Below are 25210 nucleotides of genomic sequence, written 5' to 3' on the forward strand. Positions count from 1 at the left end.
TCGCCCAGTCGACGTCGAGAGAGGTCGACGTCGAAGTCGCCCAGTCGACGTCGAGAGAGGTCGACGTCGAAGTCGCCCAGTCGACGTCGAGAGAGGTCGACGTCGAAGTCGCCCAGTCGACGGCGAGAGAGGTCGACGTCGAAGACACGGCCGACGTCGAGATCATCTAGCCGACGTCAGGTGCCAGAGCGGCATACCTCACACTTGCCGATGGTGACGCAGACGTCGACGACGTCAAGGGATTCGACGTCGAGGGCGAAGACTGGACCGCCCGCGGAGAGGTCCCCAGGAGAACAGTCATCATCTCCGGGACTGCACATCGTGCAAATATCTCCAGAAAGATCACCCGAGGCTCCAGAGCGGTTTGGACTGTCACCGCGCTGGTTACGAGATGTGGGCGCTGCCGCATGTCGGAGTCCGGGATCGGACTACTCCCGCATGTACTCCCCACCGCGCAGGAGTAAATCGCCTCCGAGGGATCCACGGCCAATTTCACCCTGCCGGTCTCGTTCCAGGGACCGTCGCACCGCGCCAAAACGTCCAAGATCTCCGTCCAAGCGCAGATCAGGATCAAGGGCTCACCAAAGCGAACGCTCCCACAAGAGGCGACGCACCAGGTCGTCCACTGGGACTGCATCCACAAGATCCTCAGTCCGGGACTACTCTCCTACTTTTTCATCCACGCCTCCATCGCGAGTGTCCCCGGTGGATGACATTATAACTTTCTCGGACGTCCTGGGTAGAGGGGCGCAAAAGTTGAACATCGCACTGCACGCCCCTCAGGCACCCACTTCTGTGATCTTTGACACTTTACACCATCGGTCAGCTCCCAGACCTCTGCTCCCGTTGGTGCCAGGATTGTTAGAACCAGCGATGGCCACGTTCCTTACACCGGCTACAGTGGGCTCGGTCCCCTCGAGAATAGCAAAGAAGTACAAGGCTCCGGCCGAGGACCCTTTATTCTTGAGGGCGGACCCGCCAGCGGATTCGGTGATAGTGGCGGCGGCCATGAAGTCTCACTCAGCCTCAATATCTGCTTCTGTCCCCCCTGAGAAGGACAGCAAGCTGATGGACTCCTACGGCAGGAGAATGTGCAACACATCTGCTGCGCATATGAAGGTCGCTAGCGCTTCAGCCCTGCTAGGGAGGTATGATCGTTCCCTATGGGATTCCCTGGCCAGATTCGTGGAGAGATTGCCTAGGGAGGACAGGCAGGACTTCACGGAGATCCTACATGAAGGCGGACTGGTGGCAAACCAAGTAATAAGCGCAGCGGCGGATGCATCAGACCTAGCCGCGCATGGCTACTCCCATGGCATCTGCTCCCGCCGTTCGGCCTGGCTCAGATTAACAGCCCTCAAACCAGATGCGCAGAAAAGGATTCTTAACCTGCCGTTTAATGGATCATCGCTATTTGGAGCTCATGCGGACGACCAAATGAGCAAGATGAAAACGGAATTGGACACTGTAAAGGCTGTGGGACTGGAAAAACGCAAAGAGTTCCGCAAGCGCTTTCGCCAGGGCGACAAACGTGCTTTTCACCAGCGCGTTCAAACGCCCCAATGGTCCTCTCAAAACCAACAGAGGTCCCAGTTTCAGCAAAGGGGCCGGGGCAGAGGAAGAGGAAATGCTAAACAGCAGCAGTCCTCTAACAAGCAACCTCCCAAGCAGTGAAAACTTACTTCCTCCGCACTCGTTCGCCACTCCGGTGGGAGGAAGTGTCACCGCTCACCTGGCAGAGTGGAATACAATTACAAACGACAAATGGGTGCTGAGTATTGTAGAGCGTGGCTACTTGCTGAGGTTCAAATCTCCCCCTCCGCAGGTACCCCCACGGAAACAGCCACTCCCTCTCAGCCAAAACAAGCTTTTAAAGGACGAAGTTGCCACTCTCCTCTCCAAAAACGCCATAGAGGAAGTTCCAAACAGGCAGAGAAATCGGGGAGTGTACTCCCGGTATTTTCTTGTTCAGAAAAGAGGAGCGATCGGAGACTACAGACCCATCCTCGATCTCCGCCTACTCAACAGATTTCTCAGAAGGGAAAAATTCAGGATGCTAGCACTGCACCAGATCTTCCCACATCTACACCAAGGGGACTGGATGTGTGCCATCGATTTACAGGATGCATACTTCCACATTCCTGTCTCAGCGAAACATCGGAAGTTTCTCAGATTTCGCATCTTTCACCAACATTATCAATACAAAGTCCTGCCATTCGGCCTCAAGTCCGCGCCACGAACGTTCTCAAAGTGCATGGCGGTGGTGGCTGCATTTCTCCGCAAACGGAAGATATTCGTCTACCCATATCTAGACGACTGGCTCTTAAAAAGTTCCACCCCGGTTCAACTCCAGAGTCATCTCTCGTTCTGCCTAAACCTTCTACACTCGTTGGGCCTTCAGGTCAACTACCGGAAGTCGATCCTCAATCCAACTCAGCGGATCCACTACCTGGGCGCCTCTCTAGACTCCTCAAGCGCAAGCGTGTGTCCTTCGGAGGAGAGGTTATCCTCCATGCTGCAAAAAAGCTGCACGCTTCTCAGCACGGAATATCCCACAGCCAGACAAGTGTCATCTCTCCTGGGATCCATGGCCTCGTGCATCTACATCGTGCCCAACGCACGTCTGCACATGCGTCCTCTGCAACAAGACCTAGAGGATCAGTGGTCGCAGAGGACCGGCCGCTGGGAAGATCACATTACCCTTCATCAAGCCGCCAAAGATTCCATCCGGTGGTGGATGAAGCGCTCCCATCTGCTTCACGGCGTCCCATTCCATCAGGCGCCTCCGACACAGACGGTGGTCACAGACGCCTCCATGCAGGGCTGGGGGGCTCATATGGGCCGGCTTCAAGTACAAGGTCTCTGGTCCGCTACCGAGCAGAGCTATCACATCAACTTCTTGGAGCTACGAGCAGTCCATCTCGCTCTCAAGTCCCTGTACCCATCCCTGCAGACCAACTATGTTCAGGTTCAGACGGACAACACCACAACTATGTTCTATCTGAACAAGCAAGGAGGGACCAGATCACGGGTACTGTCTCTGGAGGCCCAGTCAATCTGGAAATGGCTTCTGGCGAGAAACCTGACGATCGTCGCTGTTCACCTGCCAGGGACCCTGAACGTGCAGGCGGACGGCCTCAGCAGAGACTTCGTCGAAGCGCACGACTGGGTGCTCAACGAAGGCGTCGCTCAAGACATCTTCCGCTTGTGGGGCATACCAGACATCGATCTGTTCGCAGACGCGGACAACAAAAAATGCCCCGTCTTCGCCTCCAGGTTCCCTCAACGGGGGTCGCAGGGGAACGCGCTTTTGATCAGCTGGTCGAGGACATTGCTTTACGCTTTTCCTCCTCTCCCTCTCATCCCGGCTGTGATTCAGAAGTTCTACAGGGCCAGAACTCGGATGATCCTAATAGCACCGGAGTGGCCCCGGCAGTGGTGGTACCCGGATCTACTCCAGCTGTCGGAGGTACCACAGAGGAGGTTGCCATGCCTGCCGAACTTGCTGACCAAGGACAAGGGGAGAGTGTTCCACCCCAATCTCCCCTCCCTCCGCTTGACGGCATGGCTCCTGAATTCATCCAGTACGGACATCTAGACCTTCCACCGGACTGTATGAGCATTCTTCGGGAGGCGAAGAGGCCCTCCACGAGGAAGTCGTATGGCTTTAAATGGAAAAGATTCTGCTTCTGGTGTAGAGATAACACCCTTGATCCGATCCGGGGTCAAGAACAGGTTATTCTCCCCTACTTACTGTACTTGGCGAAGTCTGGGTTAAAGTACTCTTCCATCAGAGTACACTTAGCTGCTATTACAGCCTATAGGAAGTCTCCTACCCAGACCTCATTCTTTCAGATGCCAGTGGTAAAGGATTTCTTAGAAGGGCTTAAGAAAGTTTACCCACCTGTGAGGTCTCCTTCCCCTTCCTGGGAACTGAACATCGTTCTCTCTAAACTGATGGGAGGTCCTTTTGAGCCGATTCATAAGGCCTCCTTGCAACATCTGACCTGGAAGGCTGCCTTCTTAGTAGCCATCACTTCGGCCCGTAGGGTTAGTGAAATTCAGGCCCTCTGCTGCAAGGAACCTTACACGGTGTTTCATGCTAATAGGGTGGTGCTCCGTACTCATCCGAGCTTCCTGCCCAAGGTGGTTTCGGACTTCCATATTAATCAGGTGATCACGTTGCCCACCTTCTTTCCTCAGCCGACCACACCCCCGGAGAGAGCTCTACACTCTCTTGACCTCCGGAGGGTTTTGAAATTCTATCTAGCTAAGACCCTTACTCTTAGAAAGTCAGACAGGCTCTTTGTTAACTATGGGCCCACTAATACCGGGCTGGCTGCGGCCAAGAGATCTATCTCTAGATGGATTGTCTCTTGTATAGCTTTGGCTTACCAACTGTCCCACAAAGTTCTGCAGGGTAAACCTAGAGCACACTCTACTCGGGGGAAGGCTTCTACGGTAGCACTCCTTCGCAACGTTCCCATGTCTGAGATCTGTAAAGCGGCTACATGGCGCTCAGTCCATACTTTCACGCGCCATTATTGCCTAGATTCAGACGCACAGGCCGACGCCCAGGTGGGGCAGGCCTCTTTGAGGAACCTATTCGCATAACTGTAATGCAAGATGTGTTTTTTAATGTATGTTTTAACTGCTTTGTTGCTCGTCCGCGAGACTTTGGGTATGGGCTTGCTACTCTATTCATAGATTATGACTATTGATGAGTATCCCCTGGATGAGAAGGATTAGTTACTTACCTGTAATCCTAGTTCTCATCCAGGGGTATACTCATCAAAGTCATAAGCGACCCACCCACCTCCCCGGACGAGCAATGTTTTCTCTTTAAATAAGTGATGTATGGAAGGCAGATCTACTCAGGTGCGGAGGCACCGCCAAAAAGAACTGGCCCAACTGTCACCTGTAGTGCATCATGGGAGCAGGGGGTCACGGGCAGGCCTTAAAGGCACGGTCCCCCTACTCTAATGCCTTAAAGGCAAGGTGTCAGTTTTCTTGGATTCTTGATACTCTACTGCAGCCTACTGGCGAATGCCTACAATTACATGTTGCTTTATGGCAATAAAGCAGTGCTGTGTTATAATTTGCCTGATGCTTCCTTTTTTCCTTACGGGTTACGGGGGCACTACTATGCAAAAATATGTAATTTACAGCATTGCCATGTTTTGAACATTATTAGGCTGCATTTATATGTTTTCACATATGTATATATATATATATATTTATATATATGTATTTTCTATATGCTCCGGGATCCCGCACATGGGCGGGGATTATTCATAGATTATGACTTTGATGAGTATACCCCTGGATGAGAACTAGGATTACAGGTAAGTAACTAATCCTTCATGACCTGCTCCACTGCCTAACTGGCTGACATGTTCACCATCTCTGGTGAGTCTTGCCACACCCACTGCCAGGACACCATGAGACTGGCGACGAAAAAGTGCATCTATGCCCCCGATCCAGAATGACACCCCTGTATCCATCAGGACTGCCCCAACCCTCCTCCAATTTAGAAAAGAGCTGACAACCCATCTTGGAATGGGGAAAATGTACATTAAAGGTCCTGGTTTTTCTGAGTCCTTGTAGTTCTCTTCCAAAGGATCCTCATCAATAGCATTAAATAGTCCCTCCCATGTGCGAGGACACCAGAGGCACATATTAAATATGTGTGTATATAGCTGCAGCCTATAACAAAGGCTAAAAATGTCCAAATTACATTGAGTTTTCAATTGAAGTCACCCAACAATTGCCCAATTTAAATCACCCAACAATTACCCAGATATTTCTGTCATATACTGAAAAACGACCATAAAATTATTTCACAACCTTTATTTAAAAGGGAATATGAGACACCGTGCTTTAAGACCTCACAGGACCCCCGGTATCCCATCATGCTTCACAGGTGACAGTTAGGTCAGTTCTTTTTTCCGGCTCATACTTTTAGGATCCTAGAGCACTGAGCTCTTCTATTTTTTGACATTTTCTCAGAAAAATGTCTTAAAAAAACTCCAGTTCACATCTTTATCTGAAAGATCTCGGTACCTAGAATACAGAGTGCAGTTTTTCTGACAGGAAATATATATGTGTCCTGTCAGTCACACCTTCACTCTTTGTGAAGTGCCCCTCTTGTGGAAAAGAAGGTGCAAACTGATTATCACTCAGTCTGTATAATGCGTCTTCCGGGGTCCTGTTGTCCAGACTCTTGTCCTCAGTGCCAGAAGCTGTTCAGGCGAACCCTGAAGGACAGAGAGAAAATAAGGCTGCATGGACTCCAGGAAAGAGGAATTTCAGGATCTTCAAGAGGACTCAGGGACTCTCAGTCTTCCTCCAAAGATCCCTCCTCTAATCCTAACAGAGCCTCAAGAGAAAGATCTCATGAGAGACATCAGGAACGACGAACCCGATCGACACTGAGAGGTAAGATGTTGAAATCGGAGAAAATACATGTGTGTTCGCCGTCGAAAGTGGCATCGGAACATACTCGCCACTCGACAGAGAGGCACACATCACCCTCAAGAATTCTGTTGACATCCAAGCCACATCGTCACTCGACGTCAAGATTTACATTGCCTTTGAAGCACTTGTCGGCTGCAAGATCGCCTTTGAGGCACTCGCCGGCTGGAACTCACAGTCTACGTCGAGACACCTGTCGACGTCAAAGGACGTTATGCCGTCAAAGGATACACAACACACAAAAATCAACCAGCTGGCTTTCCCATAGGCGCCACTATTCTAAGCAGACTAAGACCAAACTATTTAATAGGATGATCACTGTAATTTAATGATTCAACCTTGTTCATTGTTTTTCATATTTTCAATCAACTTAGACAAAACAGAAAAAGAAAGACTTCACAATTCACAGACATAAACACAAATATCAAAAAACCAATCAATTTGCAATTCATGAACATTAGTAAATAACAATCACTTTGCACACTCTTATGCTAATGTTCCAGTCATTAGCAGCATACACATAGCAATGAGAAAAGGTAATCCGTGCCCATAACATTCAGAATCGTAAGAACAGATTACAAACCGGAGGGGAATAAACTTCTCGAACAACAAAGGGTGTACATTTTAAATACATTATTTTCCTTGTTGTTTTAAATTTCAACCAAAACTTGACCCTCTATGCCAACGCATTTCGAATCCTGCTGTATTGCACTGGATTCTCTTCAGGGCTAGGACTGGATTTCTGAGTGTTGGTTTTCACATATTCAACTGCATATTGTGAAAGTTATCTTAAAGGAGTGCTCCTTTTCTTGATCCTTTTAATGGCTCTAATTAATTTTCTGGCAGGACACGTCTTTTTTGAGGCTTGAGGATGACATTCAAACTTGAGACTTCCCTTCAAGTGAAAGCGCAGTGTTCATTTCCGCGAGGGGTTTCTTTTCGAAGTCTTGTAGCAGCAAATATCTCTCGAGTGTCCAAAGGAATGCACCTGCGTGGACACGCAGGTGCATTCCTTTGGACACTCAAGAGATTTAGCTGCTGCTACAAGACTTCGAAAAGAAACCCCTCGTGGAAATTGATTGAAAATATGAAAAACAATGAACAAAGTTGAATCATTAAATGACAGTGATCATCTTATTAAATAGTTTGGTTTTAGTTTGCTTAGAATAGTGGCAGCCTATGGGAAAGCCAGCTGGTTGATTTTTGTGTGTTTTATATTTTACTGGCCTACTCCAGCCGTGTCAAGGGCCTACCCCGTACATATTTAGTCAAAGGATACACAACATTTATCGATGTCAAGAACACACCAGTCGATTTAGCAAAAGCTAGAAAAGTCAATCAATGGAGAAAGCACAGTCTACAGCTCGATTGCCATCGACGTCAAGAAGTCATTTGACGTCGTCCGAGGTAACAGCTTTTACCATCTGGATCAGTGGAACGAAAGTGGTCCTCACCAGCTAGACCGTCTCCTGAAACACCACTGAATCTCTCTCGCCACGTAATTTGGACATTTGTAGCCTTTGTTATAGGCTGCAGATATATATAATGTTGTTAAAAGTACTATGTACATAAATATTTGTGCAGATATTTAATATATGCCTGAGGGTCCCCGCATGTGTAGTTGTAACAACGTTGTAAATGTGGTAAAAAATGCCTTTTCTCTACCCAGGATTTGACTGACCATAATGTCCATGTGTACTGTTGTGGAATGTCTGACACATTCCTCCTGGCTTCAGAGCAAAAAGACAGCCACTGAATTCGTATTACTATTGAAAAAAAAAATATTTTATCTCCGATGCATTTCATGTTGAAGCATATGCCGGATTTAGTGCCTTCAAGTATATATCTGTCTATCTTCTATATTCACAGGAAAAAAGCATAGGTTAATCTGATATTATTGTTAGGTATTGGTTTGAAATTAGATTATTGTTTTAAAACACTAGTTATAGTTTACTGAGCTAACTAAAACTTGCACCCCCACCATGCACTGGTTATCGTCTCACATATTTCATCACCCGTGGCATGTAAAATCACATCATTGATTAGCATTGATAATGGTCACTCATAGTGAATGATAGCGGCACAAGTTAAAGTAAGTTCACTAATCTAATACTGGCGTATATCAGTGGTTAGCTTGTGTGTCACTCCGATACCTAACTATAACATAACTTAAAATGTTCATTTTCTTCAGTGAAATTCTGTTTTCTTTTAATCTAAGTTAAGGTTTTAGCACCTAACTAGAACGTCATTTTAACCTTTGTTTTTTCAGTGAATGTTGTGTGTGTGTGTGTGTGTGTATATATGTAAATAAATATATATACACACACAGATATGTGTGTATGTGTGTATATATATATATGTGTGTGTGTGTGTATATATTTATATAAACACACACATGCATACATATGTGTATATGTATACCTGTGCATATGTATTTTAACTAAAATGATACTATTTTAAAATTAGGGAACTGTTGAGATGGTTAGTCTTAATAAACAGATGTGGAAAGGTGTACTGTACTTGTGCATACGTCTCTTGTTAACTATTTTTAATCCCTTTAAAAATACACTATGCCTCAAAATAATAAAACCCCATATCTTACCGTACATTTTTAACCCTCTGGTTTCATGCCTGCATCAACATCTCAATGCTCATTTATTTCAACCTAGTCATCCTGAAAGGCTTTAAATTCAAGAACTTTTACTCCAACAAAATGCTTTTCAGAAGTGCTCACTTTTGTCTTGTATACAAATGTTAGCGCTGTAGTTGTTCAATTCTCTGTGGTGACGGGGCAATTGATTACTAGGGAGTTAACTGACAGACTGCTGTTGGTGTTGGGAGTAATTTTCACTCTACATGTCAATGTTTTACTGAAATAGGTGAACAAGATGTTTGAGAACTCCTAAGAAATGTCCTCATTTGAGCTTTCAAGAGCACAAACCATAATTTCTGTGACAAAAACCCTCCTTTTCTTCATTAACTGCAGCATCCTCCTTAGGAAAATCCTTTCAGATTTCCAGCTTTACTTCCATCAAGATGGCATTCAGGAGTACAACACTTCTGTCATAAATGTAGAATGTTAGCTCTCTACTTTTTCTTTAGAACTCTGTAGTGAAGCTGCAGTTGATCACTAGGGAGATAATTGACAGACTGCTGCTGGTGTTGAAAAACATGTTTCAGTCTCCTTGTCAAAATGTTTTACTGAAATGGATGAGGAAGCTGTTTGAGAACTCTTCATTTTAGCTTTCTAGAGCACTAATCGAAATGTTAGCATTGAAACACTGTGGTAAGCTGCTGTAGAACACTCTGTAATCTACTGACAGGCTGCTGCTGTTGGAAGTATGTTTTTCTCAGAATATCAGACTTTATTCCCGCATGGCTAAGGAAGTTAGTGTGAACTTACAGAAAATGCGCACTCGTTTTAGATTCTGGAGCACCTTACATAACCTCTATATGAAAATCATGAGAGGAAACAGTTTTCTCTCAAACATGGTTCATAAAATTCCAGCAGAAGGTCGGCATTGTTATCAAGGTAAAAATCACCTGTGAGCTCATCAGAATTCCTTAAATGAGTATGAGACCACCAACAAATGATATATATTGTGACTAAAATCTGTTATCACTCTTCAACTAAAGCTCCTTTTCGTAACCCTCAAATCCTGGCATTCGCTACAATGTATTTCAGTGGCGACCATGTTCCCAATTCCTATAATGGTTGCCACAACATATTGTCCATGTTGTGGCCAGCCTATCAGGATTGACTAGACACCTTTAAATTGGGCAATCTGTGCATATCTGGACACCAACAGTTCAGTTATTCTTAATTTTTAACCCCGTTAAGCTCAATCCATGACAATTTTAAAAATGCTAATTTCTTGAAAAAGGTTAAACGGATTTACATTGAATCACAAAAAGCAAGTTTTAACTTTCTGCTAAATTTGATGTGATTTTGTTGAGCTGTTTCTCTAAATCTGAGGGTACATTTTTCTATGGGAGCTAACATGGAAAATCAGCGTTTTGAGACCCGCACTTTTTCTTGGCTCCTGCTTGATGGATGAATGCTAACAAATCCATGAAGGATCCAAGCGGAATGAACTTTTCTTTTGGAAAGTTTTGCGCTGATATGGCGAACTGTGCCAAAGTTATTAGCGAAACAAAAAGCATATTTCCTGTAAAACAATTCTGACTTTACTAGAACTACACAGTGGTGACTGCCTATGTTATCTATGTATCTTTCTTTCTGTCTATCAGTCTATCTTCTTTCTGACTGTCTATATTGTTTATATGTGAACCATTTGTTTTATGTGTATTGTAGTTACTTCTTGGGAGCAAACATTTTATGAGACTGGGATGTCAAACATATGCCAAATCTGTCACACACAGGTTGCATCATTCTCCGAGGTTCACGTCATGGGAAAAATTAAAGGCCTGACTAAAGTCCTAGGTCTGGCTCTTTCAGGCTCCTCCTTGTTCACCTCTGTTGTTGAACAGGGATTAAGATTTGAGTCTGTAAAGGAAGAAACGCCTCACCACGCATCATCTTAGGACCATGAGGAGTAGATTCACCAGAAAAGTTTCAGATCCCTCAACTGGTAAAAGTGTCACCAACAGAAAATATCCATTACAGATCTTTACAATGGAAGGTCATAAGGAAAAAATAGATGCTCAACATTGCATGTAATTACGTACTCAACGATTGACAAATATTTCTTCAAACGTCCCTATAAATGTTTAGGCATCTTCACTTCAATTTGCTGGTACAGGAAGTGCCACTCTTATAGGCATGGAGAGTTTCCAGAAATCGAAAGAATATAGCTAAATTCCATTTTCTGTCTAGAAAGAACAACATTGAAAGATGTTTTTCTGATCCACCTGGAACATCGAAATACTGAAGAGGGTCTATAAGACAAGCACAAGATATTTGCCTGTCACCAAATCTGTGCACATCTACAATAGCTGCTTTTTCTCCAGTGTTGTCTCTTTTATCGATTCACATGCTTAACTCTTCTCCATTGTCACGGTGGGAGTGCCACAGTAATTATAATAAGCAGTATAAAGTAAAGTGTTGTACAACAATGTTTCTATAAGTGACATTGTAAAACAAGTCACATCATTTTAAGAAGAACCACACTTCAGCCAATCAGGAAGTAGCTCCTGAAGCACTCTCTGTCAAGGGACATCATACCTCAGATTTCTCACCACACTCCATGTGAAGGCAGTTTCCTTGAGCTCTGTTCAGTTTATCATCTTCAAAACTTATCATGTGTCAACTTTTGAATCTCAACTGACTACACCTTTATGGTAACATCTTTTAGGAGTTCGTTCTGACAGCAAAGTCTGTCAGAAGCCTCTGAAAAAGGTATTTTCAGACTTTGTGGTTCCTGTGGAAAGCTTAGGATCAACTCTGAAGAGCTTCATAAGGAGTGCCTTTACTGCCTTTACTGCCTTCGCCACAGCCAAGGACTGCAAATACTGCCTTACTATTTCTGTGAAAACATAAAAAGATAGGGCAGCCTACTGGTTTTGCTCCAAAAAAGAAGTCAAAGGTAAATCTATCCCCTAGAGATGAAGGTGAGGTAATAGCTTCTCCTCTCAAAAAGTCATAAAAAGAAATTCCCTGTAAAAATTGAATCCTCTCAGGAGTCCTCTAAAAAGATCCGGAGTGGCCAGGAAAAGAATCACTCTGTCAAGAGTCCTGCTCAGAGGTAGAAAACTCTATGAAGAGCAAACATTTGTAAGGCCAATAGGTCTGGTGTTGTCTGCCAGCCTTTTGGCAACTCTTGTTTTGTATTGTCATGGTCTTTGCAAAACGTCATTGTTTGGGAGGCTGCCAGGTGTTCGTCAGTCTAAAACAGGAACATGCACTAAAGGCAAAAATAAATTTTGGTCAAAAAAGCATAATTACCAAGTACTCCCACTCACTGAAGGGAACTACTTTGTGTGCAGATGTGTTCATTGTGAAAGGGCTGCATGCTGTAACTCATAGAGAAGTCAGCAGTGGCTGGTATGGGCTGACTCATTACCTCTCTATGCATGCTTGAGCAGGTTATAAGGACATGTGACAGACAAAATCATAGTCAAATGGATGAAGTGTGGCTGAAAAGCCCTATAAGTAACTATGTTATATGCATGATTTTAGTAAACTCAAAAGGTCTTGGCTAACACAGACCTAAAATAGCCAATCATTCTGCAACTGGATGTCAGCCTTTTGAATTTAAGAATGAAATCAAGAAACAAACAAAAGGAAGAAGGAGGGGAAAAAGAAAAGAAAGGTTTGAAAGTCAGAAAGAAGGAAGGAAAGAAACAAACAATGAAGGAAAGAAACCGTGATGGAAGGAAAGAATGAAAAACAGTGACGAAAGGAAGAATGAAAGAAAAAATGAAGGTAAGAGAATGAAAGATGTCAAGAAAAAGAAAGGAAGGGGAAAAGATAGAAAGGAAGAAGGCTAAAAGGAAAGAAGGAGAAAGGGAGAAAAAGGAAGAATAGAAAGGCAGAAGGAAGGAAAGACCGAAAGCAAGATAGAGGGGAAAAAAGGAAAGAATGAATTAAAAAAGGGAAAAAAAGAATAAGGAAAGCTAGACTTAAAGAATAGAAAAAAGGAAAGGTTGTAAAGAAGGAAAGAGAGGATCAAAGTAGGAAGGAATAAAAAAAGAATGAAGGGAAGAAGAAAATACATAAACCAACCATGTTACAACTGCTGCAAATGAAATATGATAAATGCAGATTTTTCTTTCCAGACAGAGTTTATTAAAGAACCATTGGTGGATCTGAATCTAGAATAAACTTGTTCTAAAGAGTTGTTGGGTTATGAATTGACATGTATAATATTGAAGCTTTCGAATGTGTACTGCATACATAGTAAAAAGTGAATAACATAATTCAGAACAGTTTCAAATGAATGCAATCTGTTATGCTGTGAAATACTAGCAGTCAGAGGATACTCCAAAAGGAATTCACAACAGTAGGAGACAGGAACTGATAAGGCTGCAATGTACTCTGTTCGCATCACATGCGCTCTGCTATCACATCAGGCTCTATAAACAAAGGAAGCACTAAAGTAATTATGAAGTAAAAACAAATATACCGAAACTAAAGGAAACTACCCTGTGTGTGTATGTACTCATTGTGAAAGAGCAAAATGCAGTCACTGAAGTTAACCACTGGCTGAAGTAGACTGACCCATTGCCCCGTGCTGCAGTGGGCGGAGCCTAAAAGTGAATGACGCAACAACAGACCGATTGATGAAGAGAAGTGGCTGAAAGGAATATGTGACGTTGCAACGCGATCAAAATAATTGCGGAACGTTACATCGCAGACTTGCGTTGGAGGGCGCTGGACTTGGGAATAGTATGATTTACTATTCCAACACCAGTCTATGTACAGTAGGGAAGGTGTTGGAATAGTAAATCATACTATTCCTAAGGTTAGAGCGCCATCCAGCGCAAGTCGTTGTAACGACTTGCGTTGTATTACCCGAGATGTAAAGGCATTGCGATGCAATTCCCGCGTGGTAATGGATGTTTCCCGGCTGAAAGCCTCTTTAAGTAAGTATATTATTCATTATACCTACATAATTTTAGTGAAACCAAAAGGATTGGGCTAACTAGACATAAAAAGGAATCATCTTCTTCAGCAAGGCCGGAAAGAACCAGGTCAGAGCCTCCCACACCTTCATTAAAGGTTCCTCCTAGTTCTGACACATGTATGGCAACCATAGGCCCATTGTTGGTGAGACATGCAGCGTCAAAGAAATCGTAGACAAAACCTCAGTCAGTGGCGACAATGCTATCGATGACATCAGCTTAGTCGTCACAAATATTGATGGTGACTACATAGTCGGTAAAGCCGTCTACAACTATACTGTCTACAAGACCAGAACCTTCGACGACAACTTTGACATCTTCAGTGGCCGTGACATCAACGGCTTCGTCGGAGCCTAAAATCTTTTTCAAACTGCATCATTGACGGGCCAGTCGACTAAACAATCAGACATGATTCAAATTGCAGAGAAGGGAATACTGGTGTCTAATCTGATGGAACATACTTCTTCCCACCATGGTCTCTCTTCTTCCACCTTCGCACTTACTCGATGTTGATGAGTATGAGGATGAAGGTGCCTTTGGCCTTGCTTCTTGTTCTACACAGCTTTATGTGATGTGTCCGGAGGATGATGATGAGTATATGTAGTGAGAATTTTTCTTTCCACGATCAACTGGATGCTACAAAATCCCGATCTGTTGAGATATTTGCGGAGCAGTACTCTTATGATCCTTATGATGATCATGACCAGTATCAAGAGTTAGTGATGGAAGTCCCCACGGCTCTAGTCGCAGATCACCGTCAAATGCTGTCAGACTATTTCAAAAGATTTACAGAGTCAAGTGGTTCTCCTGGGCCTTCACAACCGACTCCTGCTCCTCAACACTCTGCATCTCCTCATTCTCCTGTTCTATCCATTTATGAACAAGTCCAGGTTTGAAATCGAGACAGCTTGCGCCACCCAGAACACTCCCATCTGCAACTATCAGGATGTTTATTCTGATGATGACTAACTGGAAGAGTGTGAAATAACTTCTGTAACCAACTGATGCTGGAGTGGAATGTTATGAATATGTGACACTTCTATCAGCCCCACCTTCTCCACTGGCAAGTAGCTCCTCTCCGGATCACATTGGTAGGTTTCATGCTCTTTTGAAGAGAGCTTCCAAGAGGTTTGATATTCCCATTCCCATAAAGCGGGCACATTGCTTTCTCTACGATTTCAAGGATCAGGCATGCGAGTCAGTTAAAGTAATACCCATAATAGACTGCATGTGGTCATAGGGCATGCAGGTAATGAAGAACCCAGCAATAATGGCTCCTGTTTTGCCACACCTGGACAAAAAGTACAAGGCCCCAGACAATTCTTTAGCTTGTCTTATTGGGCACCCACATTCGTGTGCTATGGGTACCGAGAGTCATTTAAGAAACCCTTCAACACCGTGTTCCATTTTTCCTGACGAAAGTATACTTCTGGAAAGTGGGCAAAAGATTTTCTGCTATGGCAACTGCCACCAGCAGGCAAATGTGGTACAGTTAAGGAGTTTATTTAGAGTTTCAATCCAAACAGCAAAATGAATAAAGCAAGAGCAATTATACAAGATGGCGCAAAAAATCTGCCGAAATCATGGACACGGCAATGGATGTTTCCTCTACCATCTATCGGCAGCTTGCTATAGGGGCTGTTTTGAGGAGGCAAGGATGGCTCTAGTCAACATCCTTTCGACACGAGGTTTAGGCTAAAGTATTGAACATGCCTTACGATGGAGAGGCCCTGTTTGGCAAACATGTAGATGAGGTTCTCCAGTCCATAAAATCTGATACAGAGACAGCAAGATCTTTAGGGGTTTTAGGGCTGCCCTGCTTTCAACCCTTTCGTGGCGCTAGAGGAAGAGGTCAGTTCTCTTACAGAAAAACATCCAATCCTACAGATACCAGTCCTACTTTAATCCCTAACAGCTATACCTCCAGCAGTACTCCCAAAAGCAGTACAGACCACCACAGACTGCAGCCTACTCAAGTCAGCCTCCACTTCAGAGATCCACAGCCCCGAACAGAGGACAAGACTCATCCAGGCATCAATGATGTCTTTCAGGCACTAAGCACCCTTTTCCCTATGACAGGTATGGGCAGAAGACTCTCCAATTGCTACAACAACTGGAAACCTATTACCACAAATCGGTGGTTCTTGGATCTAATTCAGCATGGCCCCACCTTAGAATTTATCCAGAAACTCCCTTGAAATCCAAGTCCCTGAAGGTCACAACCACATCTTTTATCTGTTAAAATTGGAGATTCTCTTGCTCCTCTATAAAGAAGCAAATGAAGAGGTTATTTAGGCCCATCAAAACACAGGTCTCTATTCCGTTCTCTTGTTAAGAAAAAATCAGGACAATAGAGCCATATACTCTATTTACTGCAGCTAAACAAATTCCTGAATAAACATTCATTTTGAATGGGTACGCTGCAGGAAAACCTCCAGTTACTAAACCAGAGGCTTTGTGGCATCCCTAGATCTCCTGTTGTTTAGGGAAGCCTGAAAGATACGGAAATTGGTTCTTCAACACCCGATTACTCTAACATTTCCCTGGAATAAACAAACAATGGGCAGACACAGTCAACAGATCATCGAGAGAGTGCCTTAAGTAGGATTTTGATCAATGTCAACATCACACATTTTTCGAAACTAGGGAAGTCGAAATCTAGGCTTGTTGCAACACATCTCAATAACAAATGTCGCTTCTACCCCAGAAGATATCCATAGGAATGGTCATCGGTAAATGCCTTCCAGATAGCATGAATAGGAATCTTTGCTTATGTATTATCTTCCACTAATTCCCAGATTACGTAACAAAATGAGAAGAGAACCATGTTACATTATCCTATTAACTACTGTGTGTCCAAGACAGTATTGGTACACAGAGCTAATTCTACAAACAGCAGCATATCCCGCTCAGACAAGTGTCTGGTCTGTTAACAACGAATGAAGACCAAATTATTTATCCAACACTGGGGTTTCTGAATTTATCAATCTGGGTTCTGAACACAATGCGTTCCATCTCTTAAATATTTTAGAGGATTGCGTAAAGATCTTAGCAAAGGCCAGAACTGAAACAACTAATGCAGCCTATAAAGCGGAAAGTACTTGTTTTTAGGTCTCGCCTACGCAGCGCGCATGCTTTGCATAGGAGGACCTTTAGCAGTCGTTCTGCTCTTTTTCGAAGCACATGCTTGTGGCGGCATACACCTTGCGGGAGCGCGCAGTGGCGCGTCACAAGCACGAGTATGTGCTTCGAAAAACAGCAGACTGCTCTCCCTAGCGCACGCGCGCACCTCTCACGGGCTCACCTCCTGCTCCCCGTCTCGCTCACAATTAACTTTCGCGACCGCTCTCCTCGGCCCAGCCCCTCCTCCCTCCACTCAATTGCTGCTGGTCACACGCCAACGTGAGTATAAACAGTCGCTTTAAACACATGCTCGACAGGCCTGTTCGGCTGTAGCTGCTAGACCTATACCTAAATTACATGTCGAAAATACAAAATGATGCCGCTATTTTTTTTTCATCACTCACAGGATTCTCGTGTCTTGCATAGTGATTGGAGGATCTTAAAAATATGTTTTAAATGATTTTACGTGTTCATGTTTCTTGCCTACTTTTTTCCCTGTAGCACATTTAGAACGTGACACGTAAGAGTTGTTTCGGGTCTGTCTGCTGTGTACTGCTTTCTGCTGGACTTGGGTAGTTCTATTTTAATAGCGCTGTGTTTGTCTCCCCTCATTACTGTTTTATTTCCGTCTCCCTGCTACTGCCTCGAATGCCACAGCTGTTGGCCGGGATGATAGCAGAGCCTGCTTTCCTCTTTGAGTACACTATCTTTGTCGTGGAGGATCCCAAGCGGCCTAAGCCACAGACTGGTAGCGCGGTCAGTCCCCCCGCCCTGCCCTCCCCGCAGCAATGCCTGTAGCTGTGGGATGACAGTAATTCTAGGACGCAAACTAGTACTGCTGCTTCTGGCTTCTAGTTTCACAAAGGTCTGCTGTGCAGCCCCCTCTTCTCGCCTCCCCTGACCTTTAACCCGTGCTAAGATCAGCTCTGCTGTACCCGCGTATGCACTGACCTTTTAACAAAAATATTAACATCTGCCTACCTTTCATGAGCAGCCGTTTCCTGCTCTATGACAACATGGTCACAGACGCAGTCCTAAGCCTCGACGAAGACACAGTGCTTTCTACAACTGAGGTTGGTGTGCAACGCCCGCTGCTGCGAGCCCTTCAGCGTGCAGTGAGTGTGCACTGCACCACGATCACAACGGGTGTGTTCAACTTGTCTCTGTTGAGTAGGTTCTCTCCTCACTTCTTTGTCAAGCTCTTTGCTTGTTGCCTAGTTTCTCCCTCCGCTCCTTTTCTCTCTCTCCGGCAGTACTTCATTTCATGTTCTTCCTTCTCTTCCCTCTCTCGGGTACTACTTCCCTTCACTCCTCTGTCCATCTTTCGATCTGTCTTTTCGCTCGACTGACTCTTGAGCTGCCTGCTCCCCCCCTCCACTCTCTTGCCACCCCATGCCACCTTTTCATTTCCTTTCCCCCTTGTTGTTTCTTTTCCCCATCCCTCGCTCCCTTGAATTACTCCGCCTCTTCCCCTGTTTGCTGCCTCTCCCCCTCCCTCCTCCACAGTCACATCATGTTTCTTCACACACTTCACGTCCTACACTCTGTCTCATGTGACGTCATGCACCCACACCCAGCAACAAGAGGACATGTTACACAGACTTTTCACATCGACCCAACGCAGTGCAGGAAGGACGCTTACACCACCCACTAGCCCCAGTCAATGCACTCCCTTACCACCATGCTGGGCACCCTGCAAGCCAGACGTCCCAGATACCCCCTATGCACATTTGGAGTCCCCAGGCAACACCCAGAAAAACAAGCATTGGCATAGCCAATAGGTCTCGCCTTTGGGACCTTATAAGTATTTAGTTATGCAGCACAATATTCTTACTGCAACAACATTAACTGTTGCATGGCTATACACTTATAAGGTCCCAAAGGCGAGATCTATTGACTATGCCAATGCTTGTTGTATTTGGTGCTCTCAGAATGATGTTTGCCTTTTTTTCATCTGCGCCAGAAATACTGCCAAATTTGTTGCACCTAGCATGTATGGTCCTTTCTCATACTTCTGTAAAAGTTCACTTCGTGGCAGTTTTGTGCTTTAGAAGATAGTCTGGCCAATTGTTGCCCTGGTCTAGTAGACAGTTAAGCAGTTTGTTAAGGGGCTTTTCAGGACTTATCTTCCAGTTCAAAACGAAAACACAATTTGTTTGGCAACTAAACACAGTCCTCTCTAAGTAAATGAAGGGATTGTTTGAACCTATTCGTAAAGCAGATCTCAAACACCTATTTTGGAAAATGGCAATATTATTGGCTCTAACCTTTTCCAGGAGACTTAGTGAGGTCCAAACTTTCTCCATAAAGGAACCATACGTGCAATTTATGGATGACAGGGTCATTTTGAGAACCAACCCTCAATTTATCCCTAAAGTCCCATCAGGCTTTGACCTGCATGAACCAATAGTCCTTATATTTTATTTCGAAAATCCTGCCAATGCAACTTCATATTTTTTTTGTTTGAATCTCTTCTATTGAATTTTAAACAAGGGTAAGGGGTTGACAAAGAAGGACAAAATACAGTGCATTCAGACATGGGTACAGCATGTAAAACTTTGGCCAGCATTATTATGCTACGGTGTGTGAGGTGCACAACATTAGAAATGTAACAGTTAAACAGGCACCTGATGATACATGGAGAATAGTGTGTGCCTACACCTCAGCGCATAGACTTCATGGTTGACTGTTTGTGTGGGGCCAACTGTAGGGTCCAAGATGTTTAATATTAGCAAAGGTACAAATGAGATACAAAATCAATAGCTAAGGGGGACAATAAACTAAATAAATCGCCCTAAGTAATAAGTAAATTTCCCTGCCCTAATCAGACACTCATATTCATCTGTGGACTAAGTTGTCAGGTCTCCACATATGCCTTGTCCTCTCTCATTAAGAGGGGTGGGGTCTGAATCAGTGTGCAGCTTTGTTTGAAAATCATGCAGTATGGTGTCCCAGTTGGTAGCTGTAGGGAATATACACATCCCTAATTCATCCTGTCTGTGTAATGCAACGCTCACCACCTGAGCCCACACCAGGGGCAACTGCTTCCAGGCCACCAGGGGCGGAGCTTCTGTTGAGGAGTGAGGTAAGCCCTTTGGACAGTGTAATATTGAACAAGGCGGAAGCAAGCACTGCGAGGGACTCGGAGGGGGCTCTTTAATATGGCAGCCCACTCTTTGTCCGTACACGGACGAGCCAGATCTTCCTCCCAGTGGCGTCGCAAAAATAAAAGCGGTGTCGCAGTGTGGTGGAGCAGCAAATCTGCAAACCAGCGTGTGATGTGCCTGCCCGTCCCCATAACATGCAAGGTGCATTGAATGTTCCCGCATGATATCGCCCCATTTAGCACCTAAAGCCACAAGTAATGAGTTGTACAGAAGAAATTGCCTTGGGGTAGGTCCTCCTCCAAACGTGTGCCATAGGGCATGAGGACGCTATCCCGGTATAAGTCCCCCAGGATGTGCAAGCCAGCCTACAGCCAGGCGGAGAGCTCCGCAGTCGTGGTAGTGGTGGTGCAGCCTCTGGGCCTGCCAATCAGAGGTAATGCTGCTACAAAGGGAATCACGGATCGGGTGAGATACAAACTCCGACCATAACAGCGATGTGCGACATTGAAAAGCAGTGGTTCTGGCGGTTTCCCATGGTGCAGGGGTGAAAGAGTCAGAGGATCGGTGCGGAGAATCCAGGCTGGCGACAGCGTGCCAGTGTCTGGCAAATGTACACTCGCCAACCCCTGGCCACCCATTGGAGCTGGGAGGCTAGTTAATACTGTTCCAGGTTCGGCACTGCAAGCCCGCTCTGGTCCGTAGGTAAATATAGTTTTGACAATGCCACCCTGTTGTACGAGTTACTCCAAATGAACTCTCATGATTTCCTCAAAAGAGCGAAAGAAGAGGACGTGACGTATAGAGGCAGGTTGGTGAAATAATAAGAGCAACCGTGGTAAGACCACCATTTTGAGAAGGGCTATGCGGCCCATGACAGATGGCAGGATCGTGCGCCAGAAGGACATCTGGGATCTGATGACTGTTGTAGCCCTCACAAGGTTACCGTCAAACAAGTCGGCTAGCTGATAATACAACCTGACTCCCAAATAGTGAAAAGAGTCAGGCTGCCATGTTATGGGAACACTACTAAGGAGAAAGGATGGGTCAGGGTATGGGGGGGGTGAAGGAAAACGGGTACGATTTAGCCCATTTTAACTTCAAAACCAGAAAGAGCCTCAAAGCCATTGAGCGTGTAGGCTGAAGCACCGGGAACCGAACGTATGTGCCGAATGTAGAGGAGAAGATCGTCCACATAGAGGTAAATCATGTGGGTGGCGTCCCCCATTGTTATGCCCCAGTCCACACCCTCGGTTCGGCTAGCCGCAGAACGTAGTTCAATGGCTACAGAGCAAAATAATGGGGAGAGTGGGCATTCTTGACGGGTGCCCCTGCATATTGGGATTGGGTCCGATATATTGGAGCCTGTTTTGACTAGCGAGCGGTTGCATGTAGAGCAGCCAAATTTAGCGGAGTAAGAGACTCCCGATACAAATGAAAATGTCCATTCAAGGGAATCGAATGCTTTCTCCAGATCTAGCATGAGGCACTCGGAGTGTGGCCATTGATGCACGGAATATTTAGGGACATGAAAGAAGAGATGCAGGTTTAAGGAGGTATTGCGTGCCGGGACGAACCTGTTCTGGTCAGGGTAGAATAATGACGGAACTAAGGGTGCCAGACTGTCAGCTAAGAACCTTGGCCAGCATTTTATAGTCCGTTTTGAATAGAGCCAAGGTAGGAGCCCAGGGCAGTGGGGTCCCTGTCTGGTTTGGGTGTAGAGATAAGCAAAGCCTGAGACAGGGACTCGAAGAAGGCAGGAAGCAGATGGGCCTCTCCGTTAACGGCATGTAGTTGAGAGGCCAGCAAAACTCGACCAGTAAGCTATCCGGACGTGGGGATTTGCCCTTCGCTAGGGCGCACTGTTCAGGTGTGATGGGCAGTTGGATTGTGGAGAAGAATGCGTCAAAGCTGCCCTGGCTAGCGTCTGATCGAGTGGTATAGTGAGGTGTAATGGTGTTTTAATTCCAAGTGCGCATAACGAATGTCCAACTCACGAAATCGGCACTTAACAGCCAGGAAGGAACTCCTCTGCTGCTGCACCACCATGATATAGTCAGGAAAGAGCATGGCTGGGGCATTATCCACCTTGATGTCCATTAGCTTGCGCGCCTTGTGCAAGATAGCATCACAATCCCAGTAATTTAGCAGACGGAACAAAAAAACGTGGGATTGGCACCTGGTCAACTAGGGCCTGCAATAAGTAGTCCGATGCACGAGTTGCCGGTTGAAGCTTGGCTAATGTCTGCTCAACATTATGTACTTTGTCTGCCATTTGCAGTGGTCGGCATGGAGCAGTGAAAAGTGACGTGCATGTTTGCTCGAGTGTTGCCCCAATCTTCTCCACAACCTGTAGCACTGTGTCCAGTTAGGTGCCCAGTGACAGAGATGAGTTCGGAGGCTTCGCCGCAGCTTCAAGGCCTCCAGAAGGCTTCCCCAGAGCTGATGCCTGGCGTGGTGTTGCATGTTGGACTCTCAAGCCGAGGCGTCTCATGTCCTGCTGGTTTGCGTCAAGCATTTCGGAGGCCAAAGCTTGGTGGGATATGCTTAGTGTTCCCTGCACTCAGGCCCAGATTTATTACCCAATGGCTAGGGGGTGCGTCAGCAGTACACGGTGCAAGGTTCACAAGGGACCGAGATTAGCACAAAGAAAGGCGCCTGCGATGCTCCAGCTGGTGGGGTCAGAATCCATGTGGAACCGGCGTCGAGATGGGCCTGCTTGTGTGCGCCTTAGTATGTTACATGGTGCCGCAGCACAAGCAACCCAGGGAGACACCCGTTGGGCGTGCCAGTCATCGAGCGTAGAGAGCTCAGACTGATGTGAGGCAGCTTGCATGCACTAGAAGAAATGTTGTGGTTCCACAGCATGATCAGCCACCTGCATCTGATTGACTTTGCTGGTCATGCAGTATCTCATTGATTAATGTGGGGTCTCGGTAACAGCAGACTGCTCCTATGTCAAACTCCAGATGAGCCCCCTTGCAGACACCTTTGCATGCGTTGGGGGTGTCGCAGCCCAGCAGTTCTTGCAGCCCTATTACGCCAGGCCCTATGCTCAGAGGCACAGTGGTAGGCAGCCAATGGGATCAATGCGCCCACACCCGCATCCTCACAAACAGGTCAAGTCTTGTGGTGTAAAGGCTATCTCCAGAGTAATAGGAGGGAGAAGAAGGGGGAAAGCTTCTAGGTAGGCCTCAGTGCCATCAACAAACGCCCAGAAGGAATGAGTGGGGCCGGCTCTATACAACCCAATGCAAGTACGGGCAACAAGGCAGTGGGGTGGGAGGGTAGCCAATTGAGGCTGTGCCAGTGAGGATGCCCAGGCACAAGTGAAATGTATGTTAAGTGCCCCGATATCAGACTGGCATGTATCAGCAATCAGCAAGAGGCTGTGTTATGTAGTTCATGGCTCCATTTGCTTTCCATGCGCTCAACAGGTGTAGCCCAGTGTGAAAGACGGTGTATCCGTGGCCCATTTCAGGACAGCTGCCTCTTTCAGAAGAGCACACCGATGTCACCAGTAACGATGGTGGGGGCCTGAGCTCGATGTGACCGTTGGGTCTCACCCACGCCTCACGAGGCACAGCGCCGACAAGGAGGTGGAAGAAAATCCAAGTAAAAACAGCCAGACAGAGCTGGCTACTGTGTCCCCTGCCGGGGTCACCAGCCAGGCGGTATTGCCGGTGTCTTCAGCAGGGCCCGGACACAGCGCAATCACCAAGCCGCGCGAGGGTCGCATCTCCGGTCGCATTTAAGACAGTGGCTGCAACGCTGTAATTGGAAGTGTGGTAATGGTGTCAGACCCCACTGGGGAACCTAGCTGGGCCACAAGTGTCTAGAGCCGCACCACCCGCTCCGTGGCTTCTCCCGCTTTCGGGCCCGTCCTCTACCCAGTCCAGGCACGAGAAGACCTCTGATCACCTCCCAGCCACTGCGGTCCAAGGGGAAGATAGTGGCGTGGTGCAGCGCTGCTCCAGGCGAAGCCACCCTCTGTTGTCTGCATGACTGAGGTCGCTAACTGGATGAAAGCCAACTCTCTCTAGCTTAACATCAACAAGACAGAAGTAATGGGATCCGCAAGCAATTCACTAGAACACTACAAAGCATTCAGAATTCTGCAGCCAGACTCATCCTCAACTTCCCACACAGAACTCACATCACACCATACCTCAGGGTGCTCCACTGGCTCCCTATACAGAAGAGGGCTCATCTCAAATTCCTCACACACATTCAAGGGCCCTATCCAACTTAGACCTCGCATACCGGAACAGTTGTATCTCCTTCTATCAATCACCCAGACACCTTTGCTCTGCTGGACTCCTACTTGCACACATCCCTTGCATACATAGAACCAGATCAGGAGGAATGGCATTCTCTTACATTGCTCCTAAAGCGTGGAATTGTCTCCCACTCCACATCAGAGATACCTCCTCTCTTCTTGAATTCTGCAAGAAGCTGAAGACCTGGCTTTTCAATTAACTAATCGACCATAAGCAGGGCTAGGAACACATACCTTTAGAGCACCAGGATACCCTCGTGGATGGTAGTGCGCTTTACAAATACACATAACATAAGTGTAGAACTACAGATGCCTCTGGTTTAGATTCCTCTGTCTACCATGTTCATAAAGTTGCTCCCACATGTGCTCTGGGTGTTAAATTCAGATTCTGTGCATAGTATAATGGAATACAGCAGTTGGAAAGTAATTGTTCATGGTACAGAGCAATTATTGCCTGTTCTTTATTGCTTTTAACCAAAATCTTTCAGAATAAACTACCAGGTGGCACATCCAGGTTTCTCTTCCTACATTATTTTTATATTTAAAAGAGTTTGTTTTAGCGCGGATGTGACCCATTCCGGTATCAGAGCGCTGAACAAATCGTGTTGTATCATAATTGCTTCTGAAGTCCTTTTGGTAACTTTTA

At 45.8% G+C, this 25210-nt stretch overlaps 1 protein-coding gene across 4 annotated transcripts in view; it reads left to right on the plus strand.

Moving 5' to 3' along the window:
- MYBL1 (MYB proto-oncogene like 1) overlaps positions 1-25210 on the plus strand; it is a 687544-nt gene that overhangs the window by 290881 nt on the left and 371453 nt on the right. The window lies entirely within an intron of this gene.

Source organism: Triturus cristatus, chromosome 5_1 (genome assembly GCF_964204655.1).
Source record: "Triturus cristatus chromosome 5_1, aTriCri1.1, whole genome shotgun sequence".
NCBI lineage: Eukaryota > Metazoa > Chordata > Amphibia > Caudata > Salamandridae > Triturus > Triturus cristatus.